The sequence below is a fragment of the Hetaerina americana genome, unplaced genomic scaffold (assembly GCF_022747635.1).
Source record: "Hetaerina americana unplaced genomic scaffold, ioHetAmer1.1.p SCAF_53, whole genome shotgun sequence".
Classification (NCBI taxonomy): domain Eukaryota; kingdom Metazoa; phylum Arthropoda; class Insecta; order Odonata; family Calopterygidae; genus Hetaerina; species Hetaerina americana.
In genome coordinates, this window is record NW_027287128.1 from 314728 (window position 1) to 341497 (window position 26770).

At 35.3% G+C, this 26770-nt stretch overlaps 2 long non-coding RNA genes across 3 annotated transcripts; one reads left to right on the forward strand and one right to left on the reverse strand.

Moving 5' to 3' along the window:
* The first annotated feature begins 2915 nt into the window (after window positions 1-2915).
* Window positions 2916-9569, forward strand: LOC139694719 (uncharacterized). 2 transcript variants are annotated; one of them, XR_011702203.1, is made up of 4 exons: window positions 2916-2941; window positions 3089-3244; window positions 5013-5210; window positions 9187-9569. It is a non-coding gene; the product is annotated as an uncharacterized lncRNA (long non-coding RNA). The 2 variants fall into 2 exon arrangements; XR_011702202.1 differs by lacking the exon at window positions 2916-2941 and having other exon boundaries at window positions 2954-3244.
* A 2113-nt stretch (window positions 9570-11682) lies between these two features.
* Window positions 11683-25598, reverse strand: LOC139694720 (uncharacterized). Its single transcript, XR_011702204.1, has 4 exons — window positions 25415-25598; window positions 22483-22585; window positions 15589-15623; window positions 11683-15233 (listed from the first exon to the last, which is right to left on the reverse strand). It is a non-coding gene; the product is annotated as an uncharacterized lncRNA (long non-coding RNA).
* Window positions 25599-26770: the final 1172 nt, after the last annotated feature.

Here is a 26770-nt window from a genome sequence, read left to right on the forward strand (position 1 = left end):
CTGCTGGCATAGTTGGTAAAATGCTGTTTCTATGACAGCAACAACGTAAACAAATTACATACATACAAACAAACACTCTCCTTTATATATATAGATTATAGTATTTCCGTCGTAGTTTGAAAAAGTTAGGGGAAAACATTGTTTTCATTTGCACAAATTTAAAAAGGAGTGCCATTATGGTTCTTGCTCCGCTCACTCCATTATTCTTTATTTGCTGATTAAATTGAGGTAGGTAAATATTTTCCAATTAAGCAGTGACCACAGATTTTCCTGCAGTAAGGCTGCCATTGCAATATACTTCTTCAGAATTCACTTGAATATATGTACTTGTTATTAAGTGGAAGTGCTTTTGTAATGAAATTTTTATTAAGTTTCTCTTAAATTGATCCTTTCGAGCCGTCCATATTTAACAAACATTTTTTGGCCAAAAATGGTAAAACTGTAGATAGACTAGTTTAAAGTTTAGGATGTTCACTCAGAAAATATTAAAGGCCTCTTTCGAAAGCATGGCCATAAAATGAGTGGTTTTAAGGGTTTATCTTTTTCATTACTACTGAATATAATCATATGGTAAGTCAGTGCAATACAGATTTCTCTTTTCTTTTATATGACTCTACTAACACATTTTGCCAGAGCTCACTAGAAACTTTCTGTGCCCTTGATGAATTAGGGAGTTAAGTTTTGAAGGCAATTATACTACAGTTAAAGAGCTTTGAAAGAATATGGCATTATTAGTGGTTGATTTCACATATGACCTCAATATTTCTAGAAAGTATATAGGCTGTTTGCCATTGTAAACATCACCATGACTTTTTTTAATCCAGAGGAAGCCAGTGAAGGAAGAATAATTTACTTTAACCACATTATGTGTGCTGTCTTTTTAATTATTATTAGCACCTGCAGAGATACTGTATCAGTGCTTAGGTAATTAATCAGTTTTACAAGCAATATTAGGGTTGCTATGAAAGTTGTTTCTTCGCCATTTTATTCCATTTCACAGGGCATATAGTATACAATATCGTACATGTCATGTCACCTGCAGGAAAAATTGATATACTACCTTGATCAAAAAGTTCCCGGAATAACCACCGTGTGGCGCTCCCATCGTTCCGATTTGAGTTCTGTTTTTTTTGTTAAATTGGTACATCTGTTGTTGATATTCCCTTTAAATCTTAGTGTCATAACTTGACATTTGCAAAAGTTACGGTCGGTTTTCGGTATGTCCATCAGTGCTTCCTGCGATTTTTCCATTACTTCCTCTCGGCTGCTAAAACGCGTTCCTCGTAATGGTTTTTTAACTCGATTGAACAGAAAGAAGTCACAGGGAGCCAAATCAGGTGAATTCGGTGGCTGTTGGATGGTATTTGTTGCATTTTTCGTCAAAAAATTACGAATAATGATAGCACTGTGCCACGGTGCGTTATCATGGTGCAAAATCCACGAGTTTTCTGCCCACATTTCTGGTCTCTTTCGGCGAATTGCTTCACGCAAACGTCTCATAACGCCCAAATAATACTCTTTGTTTACTGTCTGGCCTTCTGGCAAAAATTCATGATGCACTACACCGTTGTAATCCATGAAAACCGTCAGCATTGCCTTCTTTTCTGACTGAAAACGACGTGGTTTTTTTGGTCTCGGCTCATTTGGTGAACGCCATTCACTTGCCTGATGTCTGGATTGCGTGTCGTACTCATAAACCCACGTCTCGTCTCCAGTAATGATCCTTTTGATGAATGTGGGATCGGATTCAGCCTCGCAAATCATGTCTTTTGAGACGTCAACACGGTCTCTTTTTTGCATGAAATTGAGGTCTTTTGGCACCAACTTTGCTGCTACACGACGGAAACCCAAATCATTAACCACAATGTCTTGGGCGGATCCATAGGCAATGTTCAAGTCCTCCGCTATTTCTCTGATGGTTAATTTGCGGTTATTGACCAACATTTCTTTTACTTTATCAATTTTTTCACCGACTTTCGATGTCGATGGTCTGCCACTGCGTTCATCATCTTCGATTGACTCACGACCACTTCTGAACCGCTCGTGCAACTGGTAAACGACCGTTTTTTTTAGAGAATCGTTGCCGAAACACTTTTCCAACATTTCCAACGTCCGTGCGCCACTAAATCCGTTTTTTACGCAAAATTTAATACAAGTTCGTTGTTGCAAATTTAAATCCATTTCTGAAATTGTAAAAAATCGCCAACACACACAGAGATAGATGTACTCTTGGCTACGTAACTTTTGCAAATGTCAAGTTATGACACTAAGATTTAAAGGGAATATCAACAACAGATGTACCAATTTAACAAAAAACAGAACTCAAATCGGAACGATGGGAGCGCCACACGGTGGTTATTCCGGGAACTTTTTGATCAAGGTAGTATGATTTTAAATAACAACAATATTGATAAAATATTTCAAAATGTAAGGAATATCATTATTAATTATCAATTATGAGAAACACTTCAAAACTTTAAAAATCATACCTCTACAAAATTTAAGTAACATTAAAGGACTCGTACCGGGGGCATAGAAATGACCATTTTTCAGCTTCCCCATTTAAAAATGATATTAAACAAACCAAATCCATTATATCTATCTATATGTATCCAATATATTTTTGTGACAAGTGTTACCATCATGTACAAACATTATAAGCCGCCATTTTGAAAGTTTAGTGTTTCTTGGTAGGGTGTATTTGTAATGTTTTTAAGGAGTAAATAGTTGACAATCGAAGTAATTTCCATTTATTTAGCATCTTAAAAGTGCATATTATTCGTATTATTACTAGTGAAAATTCTCTATTGTCTTGTGGATACATCTCCTAACGCAGTCGAAGAGTGATCGAAATGTTGATACGCATTTTCATAAAAAATGCTTAAGTCTAAGTGATACTACGTTTTCTCTGAGCTGTCAGCTCTTTTAGAAAAACAAATTGGTTAGTCAGACGAAATTTCTGCAATAAAAGACAGGCTCAGTGCTCACGAAACAACACATTAGATTTGAATAATTATGAGAAATTCTCTCCGAGTGTTGGAAGAGAGGCGAAGAAGAGCTAACTGTGCTATTATTTTCCATGTCGAAGAATGCCTGGATCAAATTGGAGACGTCAAGAAAGTGTACGAACTGCTTTCCAAAATTGTTAATATCGAAACGACGATAATTCCCGAAAGTGGCAACGAATCAATTTCTCATTTGCAGCGGATCCCTGACCCAGTGGCACATTTCTAAATGTTAAAAGGTGAACTCGAGAATGCTAGTGAAAGTAACCTCATAGTCATTATTGTAAAGGGCTCCCCAAACTTGTGCAAAAAATTTAAGTAGCATACTAACTAAAAACTTCCAAACAATTAAGCGAAAAGGACTCCTATTCTGTATGATTACACTATGTGTAAAAGCCTTTTAAACAAGAGTAGAAGCATGTTTTGCATATTATTGCTTGTTTGAAGCATGGTGTCATGTAGATTTGGCCTCTCTTCTTTTGATATTAGTTAATATGTTATTGGAACTCAACTTGATTTACTACCAGAAGAAAAATTGCTAGCCAAATGTTTTTGTCGTTTGCTCCAAAACCGAATTACCGCCCTTGCTTCTGGAAAAACTAGAATTTTGCACTAACCCCTGATTAGCGAGAAACCTGATGCATTTAACATTCCTCATTGTACATTTTCGATACCATTATTTAAAATCTCGTGAGGCTATAACCGATTATCGCTTAATGTATTTTTTCATTCTCTATTTCGTAATTCAATAATAAAATTAGCCATGTTTGATCCCTTTCAGTATGAGGTTTTTTTCAATCTAACTTGCTTTATCCAGTTAATTTTTTTAAGTCTATTTGTACACAAGTGCAATGGAAGAATATTGCTATTTTTGTATTTCCTTTATTTTGCACTTGTGTATCTTTGTTGTAGGTAATTATGAGTGTATACCTTGTATTACACATTATTCCTTGCATTACTTGTAATTTCATTACCTTGTTTTGAAATTTGTAATGGGGAAATATTTTCCAATGATTATTAAATAAATATCACCCAGAGCAGAAAAAGTCCTCAGAAAATTTGTACATTAGTGATTTTAACCCATTACAGGTCATTTGAACTTCAGCAAATAGTGGACATATTAAATGCGGAGTGACAGCTCAGCAAATAGATATCACTCAAATGTTAGCTAATAATAACAATTATTAAGATAATTAGTTTACTCTGCCCATAAATGAAATTGTGGCATTTGGTAGTTGCAAAGTGAGTTTACTGAATTTCTTTTTTTTATCTATTAATAAGCATTCATCCCACATTCTGTGAGGCTCCTTGTTGCAAAAGCTGGAGGTTTTAAACCCTGGCAATGGGCATTCTCTTACAGTAAAACTTAAGCCAGTCTGAGAAGCACTCTATACAATGAACTGTGGTTCTGCTACTCTCTGTGGTAGTCACTGAAAAGCATTAGCATGGGATGACAATCACGGCCATAGAGTTCCTGTTCTAAACAGTTCCTTCAATACATTATCAGGTCCTGAAACCCCAAAACACTGCCAATCAAACATATGAAAAGGGAAGTACATGGGTAAAACAAACTACCGATAAGGAACACATTACCAACCTTAGGTCTAGTGAGTGCAATCTGCTGCAAGTAATATCATATTATCATATCTCATTGGAAAGTTAAAACTTTGTCATTATTAAATATGAATTCAGGAAAAAATATCCTTAGCTTATTTCGAAGCATCTGCCGCTCAATTCAGTAGTTTTACTTAGTTGTGCTTATAAATCAACATTATTAGTAACATGAACTATGAATAAAGTTTTCACTGTATTAATTTAATTCCTTTTCAAATAAAAATACCTGGAAAGGGTAACATAATAGCTGATTTCTCATTGAATCAGACTCTTAATGAAATTCCTGCCCATAAAATGATATTATGGGGAGGATAATTAAGAGATCTTGCAATACAGTCTGTGTTAATCCTTGCATTTCAAGCAACTGATGCAACCATTATGATCTCTTTGTAGGCATGCAGTCTGCCAGGTGTTTACTGAAGAAGACTCCCAAGGATTCTGATTGGAAGGGGGCATTTTTATGGGCCAAGGACACCCAGGGACACAGCAATGCCAACTCAGATTGTTGGATTTTCCTATCAATTCTCAGTAATTGTGAGTGCCTTATTGTTGGAAGATCCTGTTATTGTCCTCATAAGAGAATTGCCGCCAGTAAGTACAACATAGACATACTATCATCTTCCTACATTTCTACTCATGCAAATGTGTTTCACTGCACAGTTTTTTCAACCTAAAAATTGGCATAACTCTTAAAGTATTAAAAAAATCATAATCATACGACTTTTTTATGAAAGTTTCAGTGAGGTTGATGTTTTTTTCTAAGTTTCATGTGGAGGCCAGTGTGATTTTTCATTGATTTATTGCAATTTATTAATACTTCAAACACTTTGTCATATCAATTAAATCTCAATTAAGTAAAGTACAGTATTTTCCCTTCAGTAACGCGCATGTTATCTATGCAAAAACGTTCAGATAGTCAAAAAAATGAAGATGCGTGTAATGAAAATTGAAAAAATCCAAACATTTACATTCCTATGTACACAATAATTTAAAGAAGAGTCCCACGTAAATAAATTGGTATGGAAGCTTGCTTTTCTAAATACAGATCTGCTGATTTTATACAGATCTGCTACTTTTACAGTTATGTCATCTCATAAATCCATGATAAAAAGAAAAAACATATAATTTATATACTTCATTTATCTTAATAGGTAGTACTTCTTTATTCTAATACATAGTACTTCACATACATGTTGAGTACATCGTATTATAAACACGTATGTATTAATATATGATAGGATAGGTCAAATATAGCACTCGAATCCAAGAAATTCGTCTCGTGAATCACAATTAAATGAATTAAGAGCATTTATTACCTCTTCTAGCACATCACCAAGTTCGCTCTCCGAAGTTAACTCTTCCTCATCTTCTAGCACTGGCGTTGAAATATTGCCTAAATCTTTTTCAAATCCATTTTTTACACAAGTCACTCTGACGCTTTACCAACTTTTCCAGGATCGACTGGCTTATTTCTTCATAAGACACTCCTTTAATCCTGCCCGATTCTGTGTAGTCTCTCATACCAGGCATCATCCACTTTTCCCAACTAGAAGGTACCTTGATTTAAAAGATTTATTAATGGATAAATCCTGGCAGCCTCGCGATTTCCTTTTTCTTTCACAAAATTGATAACTTCTAGCTTAAACATGGCTGTGCACGATTTTCTTCTTCATGGGTTATTTTCTTGAGAAAATTCTAAATTACAAAAGCTTAGCATAGAACACTTCAAAGAAAATAATGCAGTTGCAATTTATAGTTGCAAATATTCATTTACTGAGTAGAATATATGTTTTACCAGATTTTCACAAAGTTATTTTTGAATGGTGGCATTTTATTGAGATTCCTCACATTATTAGGTAACTTATTAAAAAGAATGAGGCCCATATTTTTGGGCCCAAGTGCATAATTTGTAGTTCTTGCAAATGATTGGTGCAGGTTTTTAAAGGCTCTGGTATTATATGTATGATAATTTTCTCTGCCATTGTAGAATTGAATTTTGCACCTAACACTGTATATTTATACATACGTGGAAGAGGTGGAATGTGAAGCTTTTCAAGTAGGGGATGACAGGATGCATTAAAAGATGCATTGCACATTATTATTATTCTAACAGTCCTTTTTTGTATTTTAAATGTTGTTCTGGCTTTTGGTGAGGAACCGCGGAAAACAGCACTGTACCTTACGGATCTTAATTCATAACGTAACTTGAACCTAATATGAACATCCCAAGGTCCTATCTATTTCATTGCCGAGGAAACAAGAACTGGTATTTTGCGGAATTAATTTCCTATCAATATTGATAGTGATGTTAGCTTTTATCCACATTGAGGAAGAGGGAGTTTAGCTTGCACAGCTCATTTAGCAGAAGTTAGGCATGGATTGACTTAGACAGCAGGTCATTGATATAAGAGTACACTAAACTGGCACTAAAACATTGGTGTCATCAGCATAGCACACTTGGAGTGTGCCAGGCAAGGGATTTAAAATACCTGGGAGGCCATTAATGTACAAAAGGGAAAGAACTGGTCCCAGGACAGAGCACTAGGAGTACACCGGATTTGATAAGTTAAGGAGGTGATACGTATCTCATCCCATTTTTGTATAGGGAAACACATTGTTGTCTATCACTTAAATACCACTTGGCCCAATCAAAGCATACATCTCTTATGCCAAAGCTGGTGAGTTTTGACAATAGTAGTTGGTGGTTAAAATGATCAAAAGCCTTGGAAAAGTCAAAAAAGAGTGCTGCAGATTCAGGTCTGATGTCCAGATCAGGCAATATTTGATTGATAACGTGATATGAGGCAGCGGAAGTAGATCTTGATATCCTAAAGCCGTGTTCAGAGGTGGATAGTTGATAGTGGGTTGCCAAGTAGGACTTCATCTGATTGTAAAAACTTTCAAAAATTACCCTTGTATAGGGGTATGACTTTGGCTACCTTGGGTGGAGCTGGAAACTCACCAGATCAAAGAGATTTAGTTACCAAGAAAAGTAAAGGCTGCTAAATTTTTAGATAATATTTTTTACAGTTAATATTAAAATGCCGTCTAAGCCTGAGGTGAGCTTATTGCCTAGTTTTTGGATGATATATCTGACCTAAATCAGAATCAGAGCATGGATGCAAAAATAATGATTTACAGGCCTGGGAAATTAGTAAGACCACATTATGATAATTAAGATTTACAGCTGTTTGTTGAGAGAGATAAAGGTCATTCAGTTCAGAAGCCATGTGTAAGCCATAAGCACGAATGTTATTATTGGAATCCATCAATTTGAAAATCAGATTTTACATTCTTAGAAGGCCTTGATTCATTGGGAAATTTGAAGTTGTTTGCCATGTTTGATATTTTAAAAGTTGGGCACCAGCAAGAAAAACTCCACCAAAATAAGTCCCAGCATTTTTGAAAGAGATCATTAAGACCTGAACATTTTATATACATTGAACTTTTAATCCACATTTTGTGTTGATTACTGTAGTTTAAGTGCATTCTTTAGTGACTGTTAATTATTTGGCTTATCTCTATACCGAAGCTGTCTCACAAATTTGGCTTGAATAACATCCTGACATGCTATCTTTAGCCTTTTCCCATACATCATTAACTCTGCATGTCTACTCAATGGGGACATGTATGTGGACGTGCAAATATGGGCACAGCTGCACTTTATTTCCCTCTAATCCCTGAATTGTATCCCAAATCATCATTCATTGATTTTGGTTTCAGATTAGTCATGTTCCTGTAAAGCCTCCTTCAACATTTTCTTAAAATCCTCTTTCTAATATACTCCACGAAAACCTACAAGTTCATTCAAACAAAGATATATCAATTGCTCTTCATTTCTTTCATGCTACTCTTCTCATTAGTGATACATAGTCATTCATTCCTTTTCACTTCATGAGCTTAACATGACTTTTGACTAAGTAATGACTGCCTGCATTTCCAATCTGCCTTGCACCAACCATAGTATTACTATTTCTATGCATGAAGTTAACTTTTTGGGTGTTTTTGTGCATTTTTTCATTTACTCAGTTTACTCTTTTATTTATAATAATTAAATTTAATGCCACAAATTTTTATTACCAACTTCATGAATCTACGGAAACAGAAAGATCTTTCATGCACATTTTCTTTGGGAGCTACATAATACAACATTCCTGTCTACTTAAGTTTTTAATTCCAAATGTATTGTACTCTTTCAATTATCCATTTTTCTACCTTGTTGTCTCTTTTCTCTATGTTGCTTTTTGTATAATCCAGAACCATCTTCATCCATACTGCATAAGCTAAGTTTTTTATGTTTTTATGTAGTAATGGCTTTTCTCAATGTTGATAGTAATGGAGGAAATAATACAGGGAACACTTTGGAATATCAGTGTCATAAGCATTTAATTAGTCCAAAAATGTTACAATTGTAAGTTGGTACAGGCATATACTATGGATAGACGCAACAATAAATGTAATGATTAATAGTGTCATGGTCTATCCGGTCAATGAACAATCACAGTTTTGAATTACCTCCTCCTGTTGTTAAAATCATCACTTATTACTAAACCAGATTACTTTGAAGTCAATAGCTGGGCATGGGGAAAATGTGTGGGAACCCTTGGATGCAGCTGCAGGTAGGGGGCGCAAGGCCCACTCATGCACTTGGAGGGCAGCTGTCTCCTTCCCACCACCAGTACTCAGGTCTCCACTGCTACCCTCGGGTGATGTCGTGCCCATGGTCACCGCCCAGAATTCGGCTGTGCTCGGAGACATCCATGCTCAGTGCTCTCTCTCATCCCTCTTTTGGTTATCCACAGATGATGGAAGGGTGTTTCTCTTTCCATTGAATATTTCTGTTAAACAAGATCCAATGAAATGAATGCAATGAAACTTAATAATCATTGTTATTTCACACTTGAAATTATATGCATAACCAATGTATGATTAATTATGTGTTGTTTCCTATTTCAGTCCGCATGTTAAAAAATGTAATTAAAAGAAAACAAAGAATGAAATAAATGTGTAAAAAGAAACTCTAAACCAGTGCGCATTATTTTGAAGTCATACCTTCATAATCTCCTTGGAAGTGTCTGCTGAGAAATGTTTGCTCAAGTGCTTTCAAGAACTTGGTAAGTTGTCTTGGAGGTAGGCTACAGTTCAAGGTTGAGTGATTTCACTTAAGTCCAAACTCTACCTTGCAATTTGGACTCCAGTCAAATCACTCCTCCTGACCAAATTGCGAGTGAGGGTTTGGACTTAAGTGAAATCTTTAATCCTTGAACTGTAGGCAACCCCCAATACAACCTACCAAGTTCTTATCATGCACCGATGATAAGCAAACCTGTTGGCGATACTACGAGTCATCATTAACTTTGACCTTGAAAAAATCAAGAAAAAATTCGGCATAGGTTCCCTTTAGACAGTAGGGGGAAACTTTGGGGACCCATTCATTTTGGGTATGTCGCAGAGTGGGTTACCAAGCCCACCCACCTCCCTTAGACCCCAGGTCTAGTGCTTGGCTCTTGACTTGGAGATACTACATTCTGGCAATTATTTTTAAATCTTCTCTTAATGAATTCATTAATAAATAAACTCCATAAAAATTCACACTTTTAAGTAGTAAATTATTTTCTCCAAGAAATCATCATGTAAAAGTTTTTAAATTCTTTAATGCAATGAAGATTTAGTGAAAAATATGGTGATTTTTCCCAACCTCTGTAAACTGACCATAAAGCTCTTCTGGACTTGAAGTTTTTCTATTTCTGATTCCTACTCATTACTCACTCCTGGATTCCGCGATCAGATGGTTTAGGAGTAGGGCTCTTTCGGACTTGGAATATTTTTTGCATATCTGATCCGATCAGTAATGCAAAAATATTCTAACTATTACTAATTCTCTGGACTTAGTATTTTCTTTCTTCATCCTGCTAACAATTATGAAACATAACTGCAATACACTATCTCGAGGACTTGGGATATATATACTCCTCCCTTGATAAACAGACTAAAAATAATTTTGCTATCTCCTCTATAGAAATTTGATTCCTCTACACTATCCCTATGAACTAACCATGGCTATTTTTAGGACTTAGGTTTTTGCCATTCTTTCTCCAGTCCTTATGGACTTAGCAAATTTTAACCTCCCTGTTTTCTGAAACATGGAAATTTTACTTTTTGCCACAGTGAACTTTCCTTATTTTTCCATTTGGCTGCTATTATTCTCTTCTTTTAAAAATGTATATCTTCTATTGAAATTAGGATTCCTTGAAATGCATCTTTGAGCTAATGAACATAACTAATGTATAAAGTATATGAATAAGTTATATCTGCTCAACTTTCATGCAAAAAAAATAATCCCTTGGAACGCCCTATTTTTGTCACCCTTTGTTTTATTCAAAAATAAATTCTATTTTGACTGATTTCATTATTCATTACAAACAAATTTATTACTCTACTGCTACCAACTTTGTCATTTATCTCTGGATTTTTGAGTAATTTGATCTTTGTATAGTCTCTCTTGTACTTGTCCAGAAACCAAACTTGCTGGGTAATTAGATTTTGCTCAGTGCAGTAGAATTAAAAATAGACGAGAGAAGGAAATGGCAGGACATAAATACAGAGTTCGGTATAAGGAAGCAGAAAGAGTTAAATTGAGATACGATGCAGTGCGAAGATTTAGAAATATTACAGAGGAAGTGTGAAATTGGTTCCCTGTAGACGGTTAAAATACTGTCAGAAAGCAAGAAAGGAAAATCTGTGTTAACTGAAAATTCAGGAAAATTGTTTGTTGGACCAGAAAAGATCCAAGGGAGATGGAAGGAATAGGTCCAGGCTTACCGAAAGGAGAAAGAGGGGGCATCAAGGTAATTGAAATCAAACAAGACCATAGAATTAAACTTGCCTACTCGCCAGCTCATACAAGAGTACTAAAAATTAATTAATGAAAATTAGGAACTGAACACATTTACATGTCAATTATATAATTCACTGGCTTCAGGTTGAATCACAGATGTTGCCATAATAAATTTTTCATATATTTTGTCATTTAAAAATTTATTTAATAAAGCAGGTACAAAATTATACATATACATCATCACATTACACTAATGACACAGCAGAATGTAGCACAAACAATACAGAGAAAGAAGTTTACTATTTAACTTTCACAATGACTTGAGTGACCAATACTTTTTCCAATTCTTCCATGCTTAAGGAAAATTGGCAATTCGACCAAACCTACATTTTAGCAGCTTGGTATTCAACTCACTAGCCTCTTCGGAGTGGCTACCATACCTAAGAAACCATTGAAGCAGCAAAATCAATGGAAATCTACAAGGAAAATGAGGAACTAATAATTGAAGAGAGCAGGGAAATTGTTCATTGAAAGTGCCAATATTGAGCAAGATAATGAAATCTAGTAAAACTAAAGAAGCTTTCCCGTAGGGTAAAATATATTTCTCCATTTAGCGATGGAAATGACTTTTCAAGACAAAATATTAGAGCATATAGCTACATGTATCCATCTATAGCCCTACCTCTCAGACAAAAAATTATTAGATATAGTTTAGCGATTGTTATAAATTTTGGAGAATATAATATTTAATTAATTGCATAGAACTGAGTTGTAAGTGCATAGTTTATACCGAACAATTGTTAGACGAGGCAATGATTTGCTAAAACTTAAAAAAATGGGGAGCATTGAATGTGCCAAATAGCTCAAAGTCTGGGGATCTTGTACACTTTTAGGACAAAAAATCCAGATATCCTAGTCCATATTGAGTGTGTGGATCTTGCAGTAATTCCTCAATGTTGAATTATTTACATCAATATACTTCATAAGCATCTTGAATTAATTACATACTTCATACATCCATCTCCTAAGTTTTGTGTAACTCAAAAATTTAACAATTGTTGAAGTTTGAAAATCAATGATTAAAGCTAAATTAAATGGTAAATGCAGAAATGTCAGAGGGTAAGAATCATTCATCTTCACTGGGATTCTAACCCAGATCCCTTTATATCTGGCCTAGTGCTTTAGCCATTTAAGCTACAGAGGCATCATCCAGCACTCAAAATATCCCAGCAAACGACTTAAAAGTTACTGCCGTGGCATATCCTGCAGTTCTTTGAATTAAAAGTTTGAGATTCCAAAATAAGTGAAAGTGGATTGTAATTGAATGCATAACAATTACTGTGGCTAACCACATGATATATGATGAGTTGCTGAACTAATTTTTATGTCAATCAACTAACTCCCTGTTTGATCTTCAATTACTGGCTATATACATGAGAACAGAAGGTTTCTCCAAATTTTAGGATAAATATCCTTGCTTCCAAAGAAGTAAAAATATCTCCTGAAGTTAAAACTGCACTTCAATTGAATTAAAGAGGTTTTTACGACTTGTTTCACACTTTTCAAATCCAGGTAACAAAAGGCTACAGGGTTGGAAATATTCTAATCCCAAGGGAAATGGCTATACAGCAGTATCTGTTTCACAAACATGTTCACCAGCAGTATGAAGACTTCAAGATAACTTTACATGGGCAGTGAATTTGATTAATAACTAGGAAGTATGGGGGGACAGAAAATTCGAAAGGATAGAATACAATAGGAATTGATAGCAGGAGACTCCAGGAATGCCTCATTAGAATAGAAAGTGTCACTACTAAAGGCTGTCAACATAGGTAAGATGAAGTGCTGAATGAGGAAAAGAAAATTTTATGAAGTATAGAAGAATATGAATTGTCTGAGACAAGAAAGATTTCTAGTTTTTAGTTGTGCTAAAGATTTAAAGTGGAAATGGACTTAGAAGTTTCTTTGCATTTGGTAGATACTTCAATTTTATGGAAAAATGAATCATTCCAATGTAGAATGTTACAGAAAAGGAAGGAGAGAATTACAGAATATACATATATATGTGGGTCATGGTAGTCCAGGAGTGGAACGTTGGACTACTGATTAGAGGGCCTGGGCTTGATTCCCAGGCAAGCCTATCTGGGCACCTGCAGTTCCACCTAAACTAGATTTTTGGGCACCCTATCTTCCTGGGAAACCTAGACCGGCCCAGGGAAAGGAACTGGCCTCCCTACCCTGATTTGTGAATTTCACACTCCGTTGGGCTTAGTACGGGGTTAATACTACCATCACCTACCAAAGTGACCTTTGGGTTGATTACTGTGTATATATGTGGTGTAGTGCTTAAATCCGGACAAGCACGCGTTTCCTCAAATGAGATTTCCTTGCCAGGTTAGCAAAATCTTACCCCGACTTCTCCGCAGCATTATACTGAGCCACAATATCGTAAACAGCTAGCTCATTTAGGGTACCAGCAGAATCGAGCTATTTCAAAATATAATGCCCAGTGCTAACATTTTTGATAAAAGCGGCTCTTTGATTGTACTCCGCACTTGTAAGTAATATCTCGGGCATTTGAGGTTATGACTTAACTAGATGCCTATAGCTTTTAAGAACACCTATCGCGACCTCCAGTGGAACTACGATATGGCGGGAAATGCAAATTGAAATGTCCCGATTTAAGCTTCGCACCCTATATATATACATACACACTTGGTGTGTTGCGGTAGTCCAGAAGTAGAGCGTTTGACTACTGACCAGAGATCTCAGATTCGATTCCCGGGCAAGCCTCTCTGGGCACCTGCAGCTCCACCCAAGCTGCGATTTTTCGGGTACCAGATGTTCCTTGGAAACCATAACCGACAAGGAAAGGAACTGGCCCCCCTGCCCTGATGTGTGAATTTCACATGCAGTCGGGCTTAGCACTGGGTGAACTCTACCATCACCTACCAAACCAACCTTTGGGTTGATTACTATTTTTATGGTTTTGTTGGTTGTTATGCTTCTATTAGTTTCCCTACTAGTTCCTCATCTCAGTTTATTATTTATCTCTTAGTACCTCCTCCTTCCTCATTACCTGTTAATATTCTTCCATTTACTTCTCTTATCCAGCCTGATCTTATTTTTAACCAATGCAGAAATTTCAGACTAAAAATCATTCACTTTGACCTGGAAGGAGAGTCAAGGCGAATGATTTTTACCCTGAAATTTCTACATTTTAATGTATATTAGTGGATGAATCCATTAAAAGTTACTGCCACGGCATCTCCTGCAGTTCATTGAATTAATTTGTAACCTCTAGTTTCCTAGTCACTTTTCCATTTACTGTCCCGATAGTTTTGTTATGGACTTCCAGTATCACTATTTGTGTGCTTATCTTCTTCTTACTTTACTCATCTTCCTGCCCTCTCGCTAAATTTTTCCACTGCATTCCAGTAGTCCTTTCTCATCCTGGTTAATGCTTCTACATTCCATTTCTTCAACCTTCTTCCCTGTTTTTCTTCTGTAATTTACTCGACTTTTCATTAGTTTTATTACATGAATGTGATATTGCTGATGCTATAGTTTATTAGACATCACACTTCATATACTTTACAAAAAATATCAGAAATAATATTTTGATCTGTGGGACTCATTTTCCTCTTCCACACTTCAAGCTGCAGGCATAACTTTTAAGTCTCCAACTTTGTTCAGTCAGGTCCAACACTTTTTGAAAAAAATAGTGAATTGAAACTAATAGATTTAATATCTCATGCCCAAGTGTCTCCATGAACCTTGAATGAAAAGGATTTTTACATTAGATTTATATATACATTGTTCCTCTCCATGCCACAGTGGCAGGGGAAAATATCTTAAATAAATTAATTAATACATATGTATTAATGTTTATGTATTAATCTATTCATATTAGAAATGACAAGGAGTTAAATATCAGTATATATCATTATTTCTGCACATACCAACATGTTCAATAATATAAATAAATTTTCATGACCAAAAATAAGATAATGTACCCAATTCCTGAGTATAATGATAGTAGCAGAAGTATAAATCATTGTTCTTTGAGTTAAAAAGCAACGTAAATGATGTAAAGGAATCGCATACCAGCACTGCATCTTTTTCTCTTACCTAAGGTCCATCTTCTATGCAAGTAGCTCCAGTACCTAGAACAGAATATTCCGTTATTAATGATGTTATTTTGCCATGGTATTTTACTTAATACAGATAACATTTTAATCATCACATATATTAAAGTTAGAGCAAGATAAAATATTCAACCTATATACTATAAACTCAACTCTTAGTTAAATAAGTTTCCATTAACCTTATTTAACAAACACCAAAATCAAGAAAAATATAACAAAGTCCCTAACCTTAGTTATTATTTACTGTTTTTAAATGTTTCCATAACATATGAATCAAATTATTCAGATATCACCTTAAGTGGCAAGTAATCCTAATTCAGAAATAATCTTATCTGGTAAACAATTTAAAATTACCCTCCCAATCACCCACTCAAAAAAAATTATTGTAAAACATCAGAAAAGTAAGGCCACCCAGTGAAGGTAAGAAAATAGTTTAGGGCAGAGCCATAGAATGCGAAGACTAAAAATGTAAATGGAAAACATCCCAAATAAGTGAAGCCCTAGTAAGCTTGTCATCTTGGGAGGGTTTATCATAGACCAGTCTATTTCTACCATGCATGTGAAGCTCATTGGATTATTTGCAAGCAGCAATCATATTCAACCCATCAAACTAATTCAGCCGTCTTGAAATGCAATTCAAGATGTAATTAATATCTTTGAACAAAGTATTTGGTGTAAAAAGGGTGAATTCTTCAAGGTCAGAGCTAAAAAAGGTAGGTTGATTATTATACGGTTCATTTAGCTTGAAAGTCCTCATTTCTATTCTATACATTCGATTATTACAGGTAGTCAACCATTTAAGGTAGGTTAGTATGCGTAGACATTTGGATTGACAGACTAACAATGTTATCTTGCTTTGTGTATTCTATCAGGACACAACCTGAAACCAATACTAAAATAAGCCCATCTTCAATTCTGCATACTCACTCCCTGCTTTCATTCCATCCAACATGCCTATCCTATTACCTTCTCATTCTTATCTATATTTCCTTCCTCATTATCCTAGCTTTCTCCCCTACAACAGTCTTCAACATTCTATCACCAATCAAAATATTCCGCATCCACACTTCCTACCTTCTCTGGATTCCTTCAAAAACCATCCCTCCCCCAACACCATGCCTAGTCTTGTTTTACTTTCAATCCATCTTAACTATTTCATCATTCACACCGACATCTCAAAATCCTCCGATCTGTCTATCTCATTTATTTTAATAACAATTTATCTGCTCCATGCAAAGCCATTCCCTATATCCAAGATTAAACATACATTTTCTTAACATCTTTACTCATCATCCCAGTCATCAATTCCCTTCTTGTGAAGGCTTTTTTGCCTCATGTAATTATTCTACTCCTAAACTCCCCTCAGCCCATCATAATCCAAAACACTGCCAAGATTGCCTAACTATTCTACCTACTCTAGTTTTTGCCTCCTATTTCAATGTTTACCTTTATATATTCAATTGTTTCTTGCTCAACCTTGTGGAAATTCATTTTAATGAAATTAAGAATACAAAGTAACTTTACACTGTCCTTTATTAGCGTACAACTGGTTTCAACGCTCAAGCGTCATCATCAGGTACCTTTTTACCTTTATCTTCCTCATTCTTTAAAACCAAAACCATTGTTTTGCTTACATTGGTTATCATCCTATATCTACTACACTGATTATCTAATGCATTAGCAATGCTTGTGACCCTTTGGCCAACTGGTTGACTAGAGCTTGATCATCCTCAAACAACTGGATTTATTAATTCCTCGACCACTCATTTCTATCTCCTTTTCCCATGTCTCTTGCCATTTCATTGATGTAAATGCTGAAAAGTATGGGTGATCATGGAGTCATTTACCACACACCTGAACATTCAGAGACATGCAGGTTGTGGATGATTTGCCTATCCCTCTGATTTTCTCATATCTTCTGAAATACATCCATTTACTCTATCCAAATGAATATTGAGCACCTTCTCAAAATCCATTAAACAAATACTTTGTGATTGTACTAAATTTCAACTTTCTATCCTTATAATCAGGGCTATGGTGCTACCCATTCTACTTTCCTAAACACAAACTGATCATCCCTTGAGCTGCTGTAATTTCCATTGCCTTATTGACAAAAATAAGTACCACCTAAGCTGCAAAAGAAATTACACATTGTTCTATAGAGCTCACATATGTACCGCTACTTTTCTCTTGTTTGGGATGTGACCTGAACACTAACAAATTCTTCTGGCTGAATACTTCCATCATTATATATATCTATAAATCTATAAAATCTATTCCTACACCTTTTTTAAAACCCTTAAGTTGCTTTGGGGCAGTTATCTATCCTTATTACCCTGATTTTATTTCCCTACTGCCCTTTGTATCTTCCAATTGAGTATGCGTGGGCTTAAGCTATCCCATCTACTTCCTCTTTCTATATCTAAACTTCCTGGTGTACCGTATAGATTCTAAATGCGTTCTGCACATTCCTTGAATCTTTCCAGGTTCAATAGTTTTACTATTGTAATTATGAGTACTTGTCGCATGTAGGCCTCAACAATGACCATATCTATTCACTCAGCTTTCACTTCTAACGATAGTGTGGCTATTAACTGTGAAAGTAGTGGTGTGTCAAATGAAGAAATTTATCAGCCAGAGCACTAAACATCAGTCAGATCGCAGTTCTAGGTCCACTTGTTGAATTTTTTCATCATTCTAGATACTGGACCTGCCATCCAGTATATGTGGATAATGCCCAGAGATTCACAGGGGTATCACTTGAGCTACATTATGGTTAGGCAATTAAGTGCTACTGAAGTCAGATTCAAGGAGATGAGATTGGGAGAAGACAGATGGGGGAATGAAATGTTGAAGTGCAAGCGACGACAAAAATGACAAAAAAGGAAGAAGTACCAGGGCAATAGAAAATTTCATGAGCAAGAACAAATAGACTGGTGGAATAGAAGGAAAATTTAAATCTCAATATAAATATCTCAAAAGCTGCAAACAAACTATGGAAACAGTAAATATATAGAAAGCACAAGATGATCAGAAAGATGTGATGAGATATGAAAATAGAAGAACTTAAACACAGAACTAGGTAGAAGGAATTACTCATAGATAAAAATAAAATGGGTGGGAAATTAATGGGTTGGAAGTAGATTGGTGAAGGACTTGGAGCTAGGATTTGTAGTATACAAATCGAGAAGGAAACGGGAATACCAGTTGCTGCTATCACTACTATTGAAGCACACATTTGCAATATTTAACTTTTAATCTGTCACCACAACAAGGAGTTGGCTACATAATATATATATTGGAAGAACACCTGAGGGAGACCATTTATTTCTCACATAAGTTTCAATTATGAAGAATAAAAATGGACTTCCGACTCATGTGGTGAAGCAAGAAAAAACTGGTAACTGACAACTGGGATTATTTGCGTGCCTTAACAATGGTTATAATAGTGAATAATAAATAATTCTGAAATTTGCTTTATTTCATCAAAACTATACTAAATCAAATATAATTTTATTTTCATCAAAATATTTAGAGGTTTGACAACAGATTGAGCAAGTCGAACAGCAGGGTAAGTCCGATTCTCATGTGTTAAGTTTTCCTCAATTACTCAGGAATGTAAATTTTATACTGTTTGACAATGAATTTAAGAAAAAAATATTTTTAATTTAAAGCAAAAAACTTTAAGAGCAAGTTGATTCTCATGACGGAACCTGCATTGATGTGCCAAAATGTCAAAGAATGCCGGCCCCTTAACTGAATACAATAATGAAAAATCAAAATTTGATTCTGTACCATCCAAGCTATTCTGCATGGTTCAGAATCATGCAAAAAATTGCCTGAAATGACAAAGTATATCACAAATTCCATGTATGAAAAATTATAAGGATTACCGAGTGTTTTTTGAGTACTAGATCTTCAAATATCTCCATGAATGGCATTATCTTAAGAAAAAAGCACTGCACATTGCCACAAGAATGGGAATCCTAGACTATCCTTTGAATCACAGATGCTCAATGTGCTTTTGGTATTTACATTCATCACACAAATAAATGATGTTAGTGATAGTTAATGAGATTAATAATAATTCTGCTCTTCGACAGTTTAGTCTGTTTCTTATTATTACATTTACTCCAGTTATCAATCTTATGTAACTGAAAATTCTCCTTTTCCTGCAATTAACTTTTTCTGGGGTCTCTTGAAAAGTAAACATGGGATTCCATTGTTTATAACAAAAAATAACTATCACAGGGCAGGCTCATGAGAAGGAGAGAAAGGATATGGAAAAAATGAAGACCATTAAGTGTTGACAAGATATGGCATAAATGAGGATAATTTAGGGCCAGGCTTACTTTGCTGTGAGATATCAAGGTCGTGAGGATAGATAAAATCTACACAGAACTACTCAATGGTTTAGAAAAATGAGGAAAAGAGTTTTCATTGACTTATTCATTGCATTTACAAAGAAGGAAATTGTCCAGAAGATTTATTAGATTGCTATTAGTTCCCATAACAATAATGGGAAAGGCGGCCATGTGCAAGGAATATTGAACAACAGGGATGATTTCACATGCATCTTGGGTAATACTTAGAACAATAAATAAGAGAAAGGAGAGGAGGGAAAATGATAATTTAGGGGATTATCAGTTTGGGTTGAGGAAGCAGTAGTAGTGGTAGTTTTAAGGGGAGGCGACCGACAGCTAAGGTCATTTGCGCCATAGGGGATGGACAGGAAAGGGTGAAGGGAGGAGAGAAACCCGGCGTCGGCATTAGCCTACTCTTTACGAAAGGCGCCAAGGGGTCCGCAGCTTAACGTCCCATCCGACGGACGGCGTACTCACTCAAAGTGCCCTCCACAAAGCACCTCAAGTAGGGATCGAGATACCTATGAAAAATATTCAACACCGCCGGGATTTGAACCCGCGCCCTCTGGCTGGGAAGCCAGTACGTTAGCTCCCGCACCATCTCGATCCCCTTGAGGAAGCTTATGGTGATCAGTGATACCATAGAAGTAATGAGGTTATTGGTAGAAATGGATATTAACTACTAGCCAGTTTCCAATTGCTGAGCAGATTATAACGGCAGTATGGTTAGATATAGGTAGACAAATGTAAACCAAAAGTTAATAAATTTTTTAGAATAATGAAGCCCAATTTAAACAAATCTGAGGTCATAAACCAAAGCAGGTGGGCCAGTTTACTTAATAAGGAATTTTTGGACCCGGGTGGTCAAATAGTCGAGACATTAGAAGAATTAAATTAGACAATATCTTTTAGAAGGAGAAGGGAGTTATAACAGAGGTATTTGAGTAAGAATTTTAATTAGAGAAAATAGAAAATATTTATATGGAGCACAGAAACATAAGTCATTGAGGTAAGATGATAGGTATGAATTGGTGGCTATTGAGATTAGAATTTAGGGAAGGATGGAAAAAAATAAAATAAGCAAAGAAGAGCATGTCAAAGTGAGGATGCAGGACATGGGTGAAGTTAATAAATCACAAATCATCACATTTCAATTGTTCATTCTGTGACTGAGAAAAAACTATTAGCAAGAAGTCTGTAAGAAAATAATACACACCCATGATGCACAATTTGACAAAACATAAGTACTTGTCATGGCAGCAGAAAAGGGACGGATTGTTGGGAGTAAACCAAAGGAGGGGAAAAATAGATTTAGGACATTTTGATACATATTGGAACATGGAAGATGGAGGTAAGAAAATATGCAAACAGAGGAAGGAACAAAGAGTTGTGGACAGAATTAAGGGAAATTGAAGGGATACAAAATTGAAGAAAGATTCCTTGTAGCATAATGGTTTTAGGTAATGTATGCAAGGTTTAGAACCGTAGTAGTGATTAGCCTGCGTGTCCATTCGAAATCAAACTGTAGCCTACCAAATAATATTATGGAAGGAGGCTACTTAAATTTACCCTCAAACACTACAGTACTTGCTCAATGAACATCTGATTGTAAATACTCAACAAAATTCAAGAGAGATGATTTCACTAAAATAGTGGGCATGAATCCTCACAACAACCAAATAATTAAAAAAGTGACAAGATGGTTTATTTATGCAACCATTTAGAACTTCATAACTATAACCTGAAGAATAAGGATGGGATTTCAGGGAAACTTAATGAATGATCAATTAATTAGAGGGAGAATCCAATGCAAAATACAACATTTCAACAATTAAAACAATGAATTGCCAACCAAAGGACATAACAGCTATTTTCAGGGATTTTATAGACTGCTGACAATATATAAAAATGCTAATATGTCAGTATGAAAAGTTAATGGCTAAAGAAAGGTAAGTGAGACAAAGACCTTAGGTTTAAGTTAAGCAGATTAGGTTTAACAGGGTAATGAAATATTAACTTATGAAAAGCTGTCCATAAGCACAACATGAATATGCTAACCAATGGAGTCTGGATGGTCTGCCCATTTGGGCTCGCCCTTAATTTTTTAAACTTAGCATTGAAGCTGCCCCAATGGATGGCATTACTATACATCACAAATGGTTTAGTCTGCCCATCACAACAAATTTATTTCAATTTTTTGAATCATTTGGTTTGGGTTGTTGACCTTACTTGGTGGTTGTTGACCTTATGCTCACTCCAAGACAGTAGCCAACCTCATCTATACACAAAACCAGCAATTAGTTCATCTAGCTTTTGTATGGCAAACTGTTTAGATCATCAAATATGAGTTAAGTAATTCTTTTCTCCTTTTATAATTCACTTTCACTTGTACAATAAATACAAAAAGCAGAAATCGCTAAAAATCTTCCTGGGATGATAAAAACTGACTAAACTTATACCAACAAATTTCTATTAAGAAAGCAAAAAGGTTTTCCCAACAAAAAAGCACAAACCTCTCAATGAATCATCCATGGACATATCAGCAACCCAAGTTGACATCCTTGCACCCGCCTAAGTCCTTAGCCATCAGGTTTCAGTTAAGAGTTCTTGACATCACTGGTTGTAATGAAAACATTCAACTGGAATCACTACGGAAGTTTTGCCAAACCATAGATTCAAGATTAATCCCTTCCAATATACAATAGGACATCTGTACCTTTAAATATTGATACCAGCCTCATATGAGAAAAAGTATGACTTTTTTCTTAGATAAAATCTCCCATTGAAATGAGAAAAAAGTGTAATTAGGTCATAGCCTCAATTTGTATGTAGATATCCATTTTCTCTATAGGTGCACTTCTTGCTTAAACTTGTTTAACAACTTGGCAGCTCATGTTAACTCATAGGTTGAGTTATAGATGGTTCTTTCCCTCGCACAGCATTCTATCAAAGAAAATCTTTTGATACTTACAAAAAAGACAGTATTTCATAACTACCCTAAGAAACTTGTTCTTCAAATATTTATATTTTTTCCATAAAAATTTCCTTTTGAATCCAGGATGACTAGGCTTGACAATCTTAGTCAGCCAGGATCCTTAATTTCATCTGACAAAACTTCTGATGGATGAATCTCACAAATATGAATAAATTGAAATAACAAAGCATTGATTCCATAAAATTTGTGGATGATTCAAACATAATTTCTGTCAAAATTTGTCAAAGGCTTATGGTCAAAATGCAAAAGGTATGTGTCAGGAACTGGCGCTGAGACTACAAACTTAAATTAAATTACAAAAAGACATCCTGCATTTAATAAGGCAATATTGCAAGGGGATATTAATATAAATCTTAACGATGAAAGAATTACTTGTGCATCCAGCAAGTTCATAGGTCTAAGTGTTCAACAATCTGGTGAGTACAAGAACACACTGATTCACTTAATTTGGTTACAGCAGAACAGACATATCTAGACGTATTAAACTCTTGTATTATTCTATTTTTTTTCTCCAGGGTGCCATATGGAATAGTGGTTGGAGATTATTTGAGTGCATGTTGCACAAAGTTTTCTTAATTCAAAATAATTTATTAGATATTTACTTGCTGCTGCTTGGAGGACATCATGTAGGTCCTAATTCTAAAAATTAAATTTTCTTACCATTCCATCTTTGTATATATTTGCCATGCCTGTCTTCATAAAAAATAATATCCATCTCTTTCATGCAAATATTGACATTCACTCTTATTCAACTGAAGCTCATCACAAATCCTCATAAGTTACCATAAGTCAGCAATTTCATTTAAAAGCCCAATGGCAATGAGTGTCAGAATTTATAACACATTACCACGCTCATCAAAAACTAATGATAAATTATCCAATTTCACATTGAAACTCTGAAAACTCCTAATTAAGTGTTATAATTCATTGAATGAATTTTTAAATAGCAAGCTGTTATAATGCATTTGCTTTTTACACCTTAATGTATACGCACTTTTTTTAAGCATGTTCACAATGTCAAAATGTACCTGTATTTTGTACTTTTATTTGTATTTAACGGCTCCTATACCTATATAATATGTACGGTCAGTGGACAAAATATTATTTGTATTGAAACTCAAGCCTGAAGATACCAAAGAGTTTGACAATAAAGAGGCACTGATGTAGAGGGAAACCATTGAGTCTGTACTCCAAATGCTTTGCTTTTTTCTCATGAAAAATAACTCAAACCCTTAATTGTACACATTTTCAATTGAATGGCCTTACTACACAAGCCTATTCATTTGTACAAATCTTTGGCTCCTCCATCTCTCTATTTGTGGTGGACTTTAATCCCAATGACAAAGTTCTTAGAGATTACTGCTTGCAAGGATAATATTCAACCACAAAACCTCAAAATTCTCACTTAAACCTTTCCCCAAAGGTTGTAGTACATCCAGAGTGTAACCATGCAATTATTTGATATATAGCAGTTTGATTATCTTCACCCGACATGAGACAGTTTATTTACCTTGACAATTTTTGGTTGAAAAAAATGCCCAGCTAGTTGTTTCTACTTTGTTAATTTACAAGTGAATATTTGCTTATAATTGTTAATTAAATAAAAAAAGCCTAAACCCAAGAAATATATTGCTCTGGCATACTCCCAAAACCTTTTACAATATTTTGTGTCTTTGACATACCCACATGAAGTACATCCAAATGGTATAATGTTTAAATAATGAGAGGCTGACATGGAATTTTATCCAAAAACATTAAAATCTGCATATCTGATTTTAAAGACTTGCCGTTTTACACGTCGAGCTGATATACAGTCCCAGACTAACATTATGACCACCCCAAAAAAACTGTCCTTTGTCAGCTTTTCCACACATCCTGATAAATATTGAGGTCGATTTTTAAGAAACTTTCAATAAATTCGGAAGGATTAATACTCAATTAATAAGTGTAATGTTTTGTTCTTTAAAAAATTAATCAAAATATAAAGAACTGAAAGGGCAGATGTTTTGTGAAAAACTCATGTATGTGCTATCTAATATTTTCTTACATCAAGGCAGGATCTTGACTTTTCATGATGTCCAGATCCACACCAGAGCTGTAAAGCTATAGAATCGATAATTATCTCAGCGTGCTATCAACTACTGCGATGCTTTCAACCATTTCAAATGCGCCGGTGGTTGAAAACAAAGAATAATGAAATACTACGCGGTGATGAGAATCTCGACGTCTGCTGTCTCTGAATTAAAGTTGCCTGGGGATCACAAGTTGACTGGGGTTTTAACATCCCATCCGACGGAAGAATCACTCCCTACACAGTAGATACCATCGAAATATTGACATACATCGCGATTCTGACGAGTTGTGACAAATAAATTCTGCATAATTAAAAAAAAATTGACGTCGAAAATCAAAGCATAACATTTATGACGAAATATACAATGTGCTTTTACCTCGGTATTGATATCGTTGTGATAGAAGAGGATGACGGAGGTTCATTCAAAGCATCTTCAATGCGGCTAAGTGAATTCAGCGATGCAGATTCCCTCTCCGAGACGGCGGCAGAGTTACAGGACCATGGACAGCAGATGAAGTTAGCAGAGAAGCACCTCTCATTGCTGAACTCCGTTGCCGAAGAACTGGGTTTAGTCCGAGGTGTGCCCGCAAAAATTGAAAAACACGGGAAGAAACCATCCTATAATTTATTCCCGGAATATTAACTCCATTCCGTACATTTGTTTGACCCGATATATTTATATGCACAGAATAAATATAAATATATCGGATTACTGAGATATATATATTAAAAAATATAATAAAAAAAAAATATATATATATATATAGACATTAAAAAAATCACAAGACGAGAATGACTCCATAGCTTCAGGTGAAGGATTGTCCATGTTTAAATAACTAAACTCATTTGAATTAATTTCAATCTCCCAAAATTTCCTTGACTGCGAAATTTCAAAGCCCCGTTGGGCCGCAGCAATTGGCTCAAGTATTTTCGCGAGATTTCACCTTTATGCGAAAACACTACTACAACCGACAAAAACTGCAATTTTTAAATGAAAATATTACTTGTTTTCTTTTTTAAGTCTTTACTCAGTTTATTCAGTCGAAATATATCGGATTGTGGAATCAAACACACTGACAGAAGACATCCCACACTGGAAAATCAATTTAAAAGTTTAAGCGGTTCCCTTTTTGTCACTTTTAGTAGTTACGGTACGCACCATGAACAGTGACCCGGTCATGCAATTTCTTATTATGTATAATTATGACATCTACGACGGCCGAAATTCACGAAAATTTGATTCCAATGGCATTTAATCTTGCGCAGACAAGGTATTTTTATAGGCATTCGATTTCACTTACAAGTACTTAGAAAACGTGCACTAAATACGAGTAGAAAGATTTAGGTTTAGGACCTGAAATATACAAAAAACCTCTTTGAGATCCCCTCAAGCTTCAGTCTACACCGGTATCTGCTGCTGCAAACCACTAGAACACGGCTGTCGTCCAATTACTAAGCAGGCAGAATGAATCACATGCGCAAGACAGAAGTCGGTGCGAGCGAGGAGCGGTCATTGAGGAGTGGAAAGGAGAAAGAGGGGGTAAAAGTCGAAGAACAACAATGGGGAGACTTCTTTTTAGGAGAGACAGCAGTAGCTACTGATGAAATCAAGAGTGGAAAAATTTCAAGAAGAAATCCCTGTACGCCAAGGGTGCATAGCTGGCATTTCAATTTCAAGTAGGTATATAAAACTGGTCCACATTTCTTTTATCAATTCAAAACGAAAAATGAT